Source organism: Chironomus tepperi, unplaced genomic scaffold, assembly GCF_022539635.2.
Source record: "Chironomus tepperi strain 1889 unplaced genomic scaffold, CSIRO-AGI_Ctep_v1 contig_85, whole genome shotgun sequence".
Classification (NCBI taxonomy): Eukaryota; Metazoa; Arthropoda; class Insecta; order Diptera; family Chironomidae; genus Chironomus; species Chironomus tepperi.
This window is the reverse complement of record NW_027226207.1, coordinates 3,398,547-3,410,535: the sequence shown is the minus strand read 5'-3', so window position 1 is coordinate 3,410,535 and position 11,989 is coordinate 3,398,547.

Below are 11,989 nucleotides of genomic sequence, written 5' to 3'. Positions count from 1 at the left end.
TAACTTATCTAAACTTCAATTGCTCTAGTGAGAATTATGCCGTTGCACTCACAAAAGAATTTTTAGATTTGTAGACTGTTGCTTAGTCACTCGACTACAAAGGCCTTGGTCTCGTGTTGGTATATTTACCTTTATATGGCTAGATTTTCCAGATTTTACTCTGTTCAGACATTACATTACCTTTAGACACCGACGATAGTCAACTCTGCGTATAAGCTATCAATTATAGAAATGAATGCACTCAACAATAAGTCAACTTGTTGAAGCAACTCCTCTTTAATAACTCTCAACTATCATGAAACTAGTTTGCAGTCTAAAAGCGACACAATAGTCTTCCTTCTTCTGAAAAAGCCATAACTTATTTTGAACCCCACAACTCCTACTCCAATTACTCTTTCTCAATTTCCTTAGTCCGTTTTATCATCATTTATTTTATGCGTCATTAAAAATTGCTCAATGTATGTAAAATAAGAAGAAGTACAGAAAAGAAAATTGAATATTGTTTTTAAGTCAAAAGGATCTTCAAAAGGAATCGAACGGAAAGAAAAAAAAAGAGATGAAAAAGCTGAAAAGAGGAGAAAAAAATTTGAATTTTTATGAAACAAAAGCAAATAACTCATGAATAAAAATAAAACTTTTCATTCTTCTCCTTAGTTCCTTTTTGTGCTCAAAAAACGAGAAGGAAGAAGAAAATTTCAAATGTAATGTAAATTAGTGAAGATTAATGGAGATCAATAAACGTTGTACGAACAGAATTCATTTTCTGAGATATGAAAAGCTCAGCTAAGGAATAGAATTTCTTCGGAATGTGAATAAATAGAGAATGAGACGGTGGATTCTTTTTTCAAGTGAAATTATTCATTTCAAATAAGTTTTATTTAGTTCAGGAATAACAAGAAGATGCTTTTCTTGGAATTCGTTGATTTGTAGAATATTTTAATGACTTTTCAAAACTTAAGATTCTGCTTTTAATTTGAAACTCTGGTTTATTACGAAGAAAAAGAAGTTTGACTGAAATATCAGCTTAGTTTAGATTGTTGGAATATTTAAAAGGTTTCGTTAACCTCTAAAAGCAAATGAAATGTGAGTAGAAAGCAATTGAAGGCCGGCATAATTGTGGTGTGCTGAATAGTATTTAGTCAGGGGTGGGAACCATGAAGGGGAACCATGAAAAGGGGCATTTATGAGGAGCGGAGGTTGAATCGCCTGAATTTAGGGTGGGTTTTGGGATTTTTTCACGATAAACCATAACAAATTGAAGAATTATCTCCCTTGCTCCTTTTTAATGATGAAAGTTCCTTTTTTTGAGGTTTGGTCCCCCTATTGGAGTTTGATTAATTTTTGAGGTTAGATCCATTTTTGAGGTTAAATCCATTTTTGAGATTTGATCCCCTCATTTGGGGTTTGATCTTCTTTTTTGGATTTGTCCTTTTTTGGGGTTTGATCCTCTTTATTGGGTTTAGATCCCTATTTGGGTCATGAAATTTTGTTAGGGTTTGCTTCATTTTGGGGTTGGATCTCTTTTTGGGGTTTGAGCTCGTTTTTTGGGAATTGATACCTTTTTGGAATGTGATCACCGTTTTTGGGATTTGATCCCTTAATACATCTCTGAATTGAATATAATTTCAATCGATTTTCTGTATCTGATGATGAGTTCCAACCAAATTAAATGCCTATATAATTAAATCAACTGAAAATCAACATTTAATTGTCTTGAATAAACATCACAATTTAATTGCGTCTAAATTAATTCAGTATGCTCAACACTTTCTTCATTAAAAATATTTATCAACATCGACAAGCTACACCCAAACGCTCACTTAGTATTAAGTATCAATAAGTATAATTAAACCATTTAATTATGAATAAATAATATTGAATATCCATCTGCAAGATAAATAAGCAAGTAGAAAATAAAAATATTTATAAGACACACAAATCCTCACTTTCAATACAATTTATGGATTTGCTGACTGTCGATTATGAATGAATGATAATCCGTACTGCAAACCTATCAAATCCCCAATCCATATTGAAACGAAAGATGTCATTAACGATATCCCCCTCAATATTATTTAGTAATGATTTTCCATCAGTATCATCATTGATATGCTTCATCCAGCAAATTTTCGTCCACTTCCACTAAGTTCTTATCATTTCAATTCAATGAAACCTCATTAATACTTTAAAATTGACTTCATTTCATTTAAAAAGAAAAAAAAAAAGTGAAATAATGAAATCGACAATCTGAAAAAAAATGAGAGGAGAAGGAAATAAAAAAAGAAGAAGAAATGAAGCTAATGATGATGGTAGCAACTTTTTTCTCATCATCGAATGAATCGAAAAGATGTGAACATAAAAGTTCTCTATACGAACCTTTTTAGCTGATTTTTGAGGGGTGAATGCTTATTGGTACTTTAGGTGTCTGAGGTTGTGGTCATCGCACCTTAAACTAGAACATTACACAGTGTTCGTTAGAATATCGCTTAGGTGCGTGGCTACTAGCTAGAAATGACATCTTAATCAGCCCCTCCCCCAAACCTTAATATTCTCCTGGAACTGGCAGTGACAGCCACTTGGTATTTCTTGGTTGTTTTCGTCAACTGGCAGTATACATAGAACCAAATGACAGCCACTTAGAATTTGTTTTATAAGTATACTGCTACCGCGTCGGCCCGTTGGCAACATTTCAAAATGTGCCGATCTGGTAACAAGTAGCTAAATACTTGGCAAAAACAACCACATTTGCTAACATTAAAATAAGTAGTTACTAAATCGTATTAACGAGAACCTCAGAAGTTGCCCCGACTGTCCTATGGCGGCTGATCCATTTTTATGACAAAAAATGCGGTTCTCCACATTGTGCTTCTTATAAAAAATTGCTTAACTCATTCTAATCATATGCAATTTTCCATTCTTTATCTACCCAACATCTATGCATTATTCATAGAAATGCGTACTAAGTGATTCCAACCCTCAGCTAGTTCCCAATTTGCAAAATTTTCTGATAAAACAGCAAAAACATTCGCATCCCAAAGAATCTGATTTTGATTAATTATCATCAGTGAAGAAAGTGTCGAACAAGAATGAAAATTTTCATCTACAGAAAAAAATAAGGGAACAACTAAGTTCTGATCGTAGGCATTGAAAGAAGAGGCAAACGTGTCGAAAAAGGTATTGTAGTAGTAACAAAGGCTGTGATTATTGTTGCTGTTGTTGTTATTGTCAATAATAATATAAATTCAATGTAATACTTTGTATGTGTGTGACTTATTCGTTGCTCTGTCATTTATCATAATGCCATAAATTAGTTATTAATGTTGTTTTTTCATCCTCTGTCGTGTCTGCTGTTCTGTATATGACGTTCTATTCTGTTTGAATGGAATTTTCTCTATAATTGAGTTTGACAAAAAAGGATTATTAAATTGTTAGTGTTGATGGAAAAATCGCTTTTATATCCTTCCTTCCGATGGCTTTTGCTTTTATCTTTTTTTTTTGTTGTGTTCGTTCGTCGATGGAATGTGTGCAATGGGAGAAATTCAACATTGATAACAATGGCGCATATTGATCTTGGTAATTTTAGTTCTTCTTAGTTTAAGCAATAAAATTTATTGTCACAATCGTTTTGAGGACAATATAGGATATAAAAAAGGTAGATTTTTTTGTAATGGCATCAATTCTTTTTTGACACAGAATATACTTCTTATTTAATCAGTTTTTATGCTAGGATTTTGGCTATAATCAGATTGAACTACTTTTAGCATGAAAGTAAAAGCATTTACTTAAGGACATTCAGGATTCTGATGATAACGTTTATACTTTTTCTGATTATGAAGCAAATATGATTTGTTGTGTCGTTTGGTGCTGTAAGTTGGAGACGAAAATAATTGATTCCCAGATTGGATCAACATTTAAGATGTTTACAAACAGTTAAGTTGTAGACGAATTTGTTCTTATTCTAATTTGTGTACAGTACTGTTGTATAGCTTTGAGCTTTAGATTACTGTAGAGCAGTGGTGGACAATCTATATCCAACACCAAAAATGTTTGGAAATGCCATGAACCATATGTTGTTTGGTCAAGGATTTCCACTAAGGCTTGACGTGAAAAATAAAAGGTTGCCCACCACTGCACTAGAAGAATGCTATGAACATTAAATTATAGGAGAGGAATGCTCACAGCATTGTAAAGAAAAAGACGCAGAATATCCAAAAAGTATGGCACCAGATCAGCATGATTCTGACATGCAGCCAAAATTAGGTGGAATCCGATCTCACACAAGATTGTCACATGAGTGTCACGAAGGTCTGAAGTCACAATTTTCACACTTTCTATGCCATGTACCTTCAGGGAATGCGTTGCAACCTTCCGAAAAATTGGAATCAGAGTTGATATGAACGCCAGTTTTAAATTCGGAAGAGTTCTTAAATGACTGCAGGATAGAAAAGTTGTAAAGTTGGTGAATTGTATGTGTTGCTTTATCCGGATGTAGTTGAACAACACAATGCTGGTGGCGTTATGAGCGAGCGCATTGTTATTGAAACAAGTCTAAAGTTCTTCTAGACACCACTTTAATTTAGAGTTGACATCAGAGACAGTTCAAACTAGTGAATTGAGCCCACCAAAGTCTTCTTCGTTCAGGTTGGGTAAGTACATATCCCGGCATAGCTTCGGTCGTCAGCGGTTTGTTTGGGGGTAACAGGAGAAACCACGTTGGTCAGCTTCGGAATCAGACTTCGGCTTCCCAAATCTCCCAACTGAATTCATCACGAAAAGATCAAAGCTACACACTTAAATGTTTGATCTCTCGACATCATACGCTTGGAACATTCGTAAAAACAATTTAGAGGCATTCAAAAAGCACAAAATTAGTCCAGCATTAGAATTAAAAACGAAAAAGAAATCCATGACTTTGACAACGAATTCATATTGACTTAGTCCTCAAGTCGTTCTCACCACAGCCAAAAAAGTCAAGATGTTGAAACAAAAATTTAAACACGCCGTCAAGAAATCTAAACAAAAAATTTCCATGTGAAATAAAAAAGAAAAATTCTTTTTCTATCCAACATCCAAAAAGAAATTCCTTTTGAAATTCCAATTCGATGTGTATCAAGCAGCGACACAACATTCTTTTTTCCCACGATGTAAAGCGAGAGCGAAAAATAAAAAAATTGCGAAATAAAATTTAATATGGAATGAGTTGGTAGAGGAACGATGAGAAATTCAAATAAATAGAAAAGAAGAAGAACAGAACCTACATAAAGGTTCGCAGAAAAAAAGGAAAGATTATGCGCAGTTGTTGAAAAAAAGAATTTTCTTTTACTTTTCTTTTGCCTCACAAAAATAGCAAGGAAAGAAAATTCGAATTGCCGATGAGCTAACGAGAGGCACAAGAAAAAAAAAGACAATAGCTGAGAATTTATTTTTGGAAATTGCTTTGGCACAAGAAATTCTTCATCCCATACCCGCCTGCCTCCCATCTGTCCTATTGATTATTTTTTCCTTTTTCTTTTTTTCTCTTTTCGTTGTGTCTTTATGGCTTTTTAAGCTCATCTTCATTTTTATTAGTGAAAGGTGACTTTCGCATGAGAGACTTCTTCCTCTATTGCCTGCATAAACACTTCCTGTTACATAAAAAAAGAACATATTCTTTGCTACTGATATTGCCACTGATGTTTGGTGCTGCTCTGTTACAGCACAAAGAGTCAAAAAAAAAATCTCATTACACTGTCAATGATAATGCATCTCAAGGGATTTTTAATCAGCACAAGAGCTTTTTATATATTTTTGGAGTACAAGCTTTTTAGTGGAATTTCTCATGGGAAATTCATCTGATACCATTGTCGTTTTGTCCATTTGGATTATTCTTTTTATAGCTTTTAATTTAATGTGCTATTTTTTTGTGCTTATATTTATGTTGCAATTTCGTGTGCTGTAATGCACTTTTGGATTTATTGGATGTTTTGGGAATTATGGGGATTTTGGTGTAATGTCTACATTTTTTAAAAGAGTGTTATTATTGGACTTGTCGACTGTTCTGTAGGTGAGATAGTTCATTTTGTTTAATACTGACTATTGAGGATGTAGGAGATCAAAGATTCAAGTTTTATGTCTGATTTTGGTTGTATTTTCAATCTTCTATTGACACAACTTAATATTTTCGGTCTTGTCTGTCAATCTTCTGTTGACAAAGTAATCTTATAGTTCCTATTCCTATTTTCCCACTAAACTTCAAGTTTCTGACTCGTCCATGCCTTCCAACTTTGCCCAGAACTTCAAATCTAGCCTTTATCTCGTACATTAAGCAGTTGAAGTGTTTATGAACTTTTGAAAAATCAAATTTGGACATGATGGGATTCGAACTGATGACCTTCGAAAACCATTCCAAATTTGAGCAAAGCGCCTAACCGTGTACCATACGGAAGCACTTAACTGCGGTAAGATTTGAACCATCGACTTTCAAATTGTCATTTAATGTTTAGAGACACTTAATTGTTGGTGTCACATTCTGAGTGACACATACTAAAATCTATTGCAATCTGCAATATTTGAGTTAAGGCAGTAAAAGAAAAAATGCATCTCCCCTGCCAAAAGCTCATAAATTGCGCAATAAAACCAATTTCCCATCACTTAAAACGAAGTTTTGTTGCTCTCTAAAATTTAAATGCGATATCATTTGTGTATGTTTTTGTGACATATACAGTACATTCCATAATTACATGTTTTTTATGTCTTAAAAGACAAAAGGAATTCAATGTGGTTTCCTCACTCACTCACTTGTATTCTTTTTCATATCACATCATATTATTTCCTAAGCATATATACATCTACATATATTCTGATGCCGCAATGAGCGGTAATTTCTTTTGTAAATTTCCCCTGCTTTCTTCTTTATTTTTATCATCCACTTTTTTTATCTCTTACTTTCCATACGATACATGCACACATATATATAAGTTATTGTAGGCTTCTTTTTTTTAACATACTTCCTACGGTGAGGATGAATTTCAAAGAGTTTTTCTTTTGATCATTCATGTTGATATTCACATGAAATAAAAATATTGTGTGCTTTTATATCAAAATGTCTTTGTGTATGTCTATGTGTATTCATATCAAAACACATTGTTGCATAATTGAAAGTTTTGATAAGCAACTATAATGTGGTTTTATGTTGATTCACATACATTTGCATATTGTTTTGTGTATTGAGGCTCTTTCATGCAGAAAAACTTTGGTAAAAGTCTTGGAAAATAATTTTCTTATGAGTTTGTTGAGTTGTTCCTCATTTATTAAATTAATGAATTTTCTCTCTATTTTGATATTTGTTGAATCTTTGGTAAGGTAAGCATGAAAAAAATATTTGTCATAGAGGCATGGTAAGCTTTATTACAAGGAATCATTTATTGAATATTAAATGAGCTTTAAATTGTTTGATGTTCAATGATCAGAGAGCTTTATCGTCATTATAATATTAAAGCTATGGAAATATTACGTTTCAGGTCTGTTTATATTGAGGTTAAGTGTTCATGACCTTGTGTTTTGCTTTGGAGTTGAATTTGTGCTTACAATTTTTTTCTTTGAAATTTCAGCTTCAATTGACAATTTTTTGCTTCAAAAGTGTATTCAGTGACAATATTCTGCTTATAAAGTGCGTTCAGTGACATTTTTTGCTTCAAAAGTGCGTTCAGTGACAATTTCCAGTTTCAAAAGTGATTCCAGTGACATTTACTGACTCAAAAGTGCATTGAGTAGCAAGTTTTCAATTAAAAACCTCAAAGTTCATAAAGCTTTAATTATATCCTCATGAATTTATATCCATAATAACAATGTTCATTTAGTAGTCTTCTCTTTACATAATATACCATATAATTAGCCATCAGTCACGTTCAGAACTCAACATTATATAATATTCCACTTAACAAGCTATATTTAAATTATCCGAAGTAACTTCATATAATTTTACCATCCTCATCATAAAATTTGATTTGTTAAAGCACAGGCAATAAAGTTTAAGGCTCATCAAAACATACCATAAAGTAGCTAAAAGCTGATAATTTTCATATTACCTCTACCTACTGTCTACCGACAATATCTAATCTAATATTTTTTTAATTCCAAAAGTTTCCTCTTCTTCTTTGCCTTACAATTTATATATTCCTCTACGAATCGAAAAGGTCAGAAAAAATGTTTATTTTTGCTATGTTTTGTGTTTCCTTCCCGAAACATTTTTTCCTGCTTTTCTTCTTTAACATAACTGCTCTTATGGTTGATTGTTATGTTAAATGTGAAAAGGGAAATTTATATAATAATAGATAATAGGTGGATTGGCGGTCAGGAAGATATTAAAACGCATTTTACAATATTATTTTAGGTTATGCTGATTTTTGGCGTGGGAGTTTTAGCAGTTAGCTTTATGAAGTGTATTTACTGATGTATTCTAATTCAAAAGTGCATTCAGTGACTTTTTCTGCTTCAAAAGTGCGTTCAGTGACAATTTTCAGCTTCAAAAGTGAATTCAGTGACATTTTTCGCTTCAAAAGTGCGTTCAGTAACATTTTCTGCTTCAAAAGTGCGTTCAGTGACATTTTCTGCTTCAAAGGTGCGTTCAGTGACATTTTCTGCCTCAAAAGTGATATCAGTGACAATTTCTGCCTCAAAGGTGCGTTCAGTGACATTCTTTTGCTTCTATTCATTCAGTAAATTCCGCATCAAACAGTCCATTTCATAAGCATTTCCATCATCCATTATGCTATTCATTTGTAACTGAACTTTTTACAACGGCAGAATGAATGAAAAAAAAACATATTTATTTGGGATTTTAGGAATGGCAAAATGTGTGGAATGTTGAACAAGATCCTTTTTGCTTCCAATATTTATGACTTTCTACTGTTCAGCTTGAAGAGGATAGAATGAAATAAAATAAAAATTAAATTTCTTTTGTTGAAAAATATTTTCATAGAAAAAAGTACAAAAAACAGCATAAATGTTGGGGGGCAAAAAAAGATAATAAAATTGTAAGTAGTGAAATATGAGGCAAGTGCTTGCTACTTTTTATAATTTTCCATGTCTACATTCTGATAACTTTTTTTAAACTTTTATTTCCATATGAAAAATTTTTTACTTACAACTTTATGCAGTGACGAAGTTAAAATCAACTCTTAATTGCTCCTAGTTTCTGCATGACCTGAATTTTTCTAATCAACATGACATGAAGTAAAAGTTTGTGATTTTCAATTTTTTGTATAGTAAGCTACAAAGTTGGTAACTAAGGTGGATTGAAAAAAATATTAAAAGTTTTATTTTGCATAATGTAAGGATTTACAGTAATATGAGTTAAAGTCAAAAATACTGCAGTAACATGTGGTTTTGACTTGGAGAGCATTGCTACTTTGACTTGCGGGAGCATTGCTAGAGACTTATATGAAGGAAGGAAAGGTCTCTTTCGAAACAGAGAAGCTTAAATTAGTGAAGGATTATCTATCCAAAATTTAGGTCCTTTTCTGGTCGACATTCATTGAAATTCTTTTTAAACGACGACTAAGCCGACACAGTATGACTGAAATGAAGCAGCATCGACTTGGATGTGGCTTCTATGTGATTAGCTACTAAGTCAATGACAAGAAAGAGGACACTGGATATGGTATTTGTTTTGGGCATATATGTACCTTAAGCCAGGGATTTATATCCTAGGACCAAATCTTAATCCCGAGAATCCAGGATTGGAAAAACTGATCTCGGGATTAATTGCCCTAGTCCAGGTCAGCAGATTGAAACACATTGATATGCTTGATCCTAAGGAGCCGTTCACTCAGTATTTTATCATAGAATCTGAACAAATTCTAGTAGGAATCGAACCCTTGCATTATCAGTGAGCATATCGAGTAGTTTGGTGTTCAACAGTCTTACCGTGTTACCTTTCTGTCTACAGCAGTCTTATTCTCATACTGACCAATGCGCCTATACATCTCTCGATTCCCCAGACGCAATTCAACTCTATCCTAACTTTCTACAACAATAGCCTCAACTTTAAAGCATTTTCATCATTAAACTTCTTCATAACTCATCACTTTTTATGATAACAAAAGGAAAAAAAAAGTATTTCATTAGAAAAATAAATAAAGATGAAAGCATCAATATGAAGCTTCATAATAAAGAAATTCTACCAAAAAGCAGTAATAGATTTCATAAAAAGTGAGAAAAATTGAAGAACTAAATGAAACGTAAAATGTTTTTCTTTATTTCCTTTTTTCTCCTCAACCCCAACTTCTCACTCGGATGAAAGAAAATGAAAAACTTTCTAATGAAAAGGAAAGAACCGAGATTCTTGTATAGCATCTGTGAAAATTATCACAACTCATTGAATAATTAAATCATGCGAATAAAAGAAGGAGGCGATAGAAGAAAAATCGTTTGTCGCATGTGTGTTTGAGTAAAAGCATTCTCTTGTGTACGATTGGATGTATGACACTTTTGTGTGTACTGTTTATGGCAGTGAGTTATGGATTCGAGTGATTTAAAGTGCATTTTTATATCAATTTTAAAGCATTGAACGGAATTTAATGGCTTTTTGATGTTGTAACGGATGAAATAAATTTGAATTTATTATATATGAGCTGCAATTTCTTCGTTGAATATTTGAATTTTAAAAAGACGTTAAAACTTTGAATTTCAAAAAATCGTTTAAAAATAGAATTTCGAATTTTCACAATATGCGTCACAACAGCAACTACTCTAGTTCCTCTATACCATTAAAAAACTATGAGACGAACAGTCACAAAAGCAATAGCATCAGCAATGGCAGCTATTAATGAATGGAGCACATGTGTCTGTGAAAGATTGACTTTTTTTTCCATCTACAGCTATTGCCGTTCATTCGCATCAATGCCTATTTATTTATTATTTTTTTTACAACATCTCCGTCCTCAATGTTTACTCAATCCATCGAATTCACATTTTCCAATCAGTTAAAGTGCGAGAATTCGATTATTTACAATCGTATAATAAAAAGCTGTGTGCATGTGTAAATATGTGACATTAAAATAACTTAATGGAAATGGCAGCATATAAAGGAGGACTTGTTTAAAGCTTCCGCATTTAATTTTCACATACTCAACCACAGTAACAAATTTTTAATTTCCATTTTTATTTATACACTTAAATTTATATCCATTTTTTTTTATTTATCCTCTCTTCAACTACCCGATTGTGGTATGATAATATGGATGTGTCATTTGTTATAAATATGGTGTTGATAAGGGTTGAAACATTCTTTTTTTTTGCTCTGCTTTGCTTTTCCTTCATTTTAATTTCTTTCTGTATCTATCTCCTTTTTTTTCGCAATATAGAGGAAGTTGGTGGAAGAAATAGAAGAGATTTGGATACAATTTTAATATAAATTAGGATTAAAGTACGCAGTTTGCTGGTTTTAGTGATTTTTTTGTTGTTGTTGCTGGGAAATTAAGTTTAAATGAGTGGTTTTGGGTGAAATTGAGAAAAATTAAGGCTGGAACTGAGTCGAGAATCAGCAGAGGAACGATATTTTAGGTTGCTAAGTCTGAATTAAGCTGCTGAATTTTTATTGTTTAAGTGCTAACTAGGGTCAAAGCATGGTTTAGGTGACATCTAAAATCAAAAGGCACAAGTTGGTTAATCCATCAAAAATTTATTATCAGGACATCGTGACTCTGACTTAATGCTGGATTCAGTTCAAATTCGACAACATGCCAGAGTCATGTCAGCTTGATGCCGGATGTAGGATCGATCAACTTGTGCTATTCGGAAATTCAAGTCACGATTCACAATTGATCTCTTAGGCCAGCAAAATAAGTGAGCATGCATTTAAAGTTTTAGAGTTCGGTCATCGTTCATGTTCTTCTAGTTTGTGCTCCTAAAATTAAGGAATTGTTGCTATTTGACTGCTATGAATGCATGAGTTCCACAATGTCGTTGCTTGGTCACAACTGTGTCGCCATGATGAAGTTGTGATGTG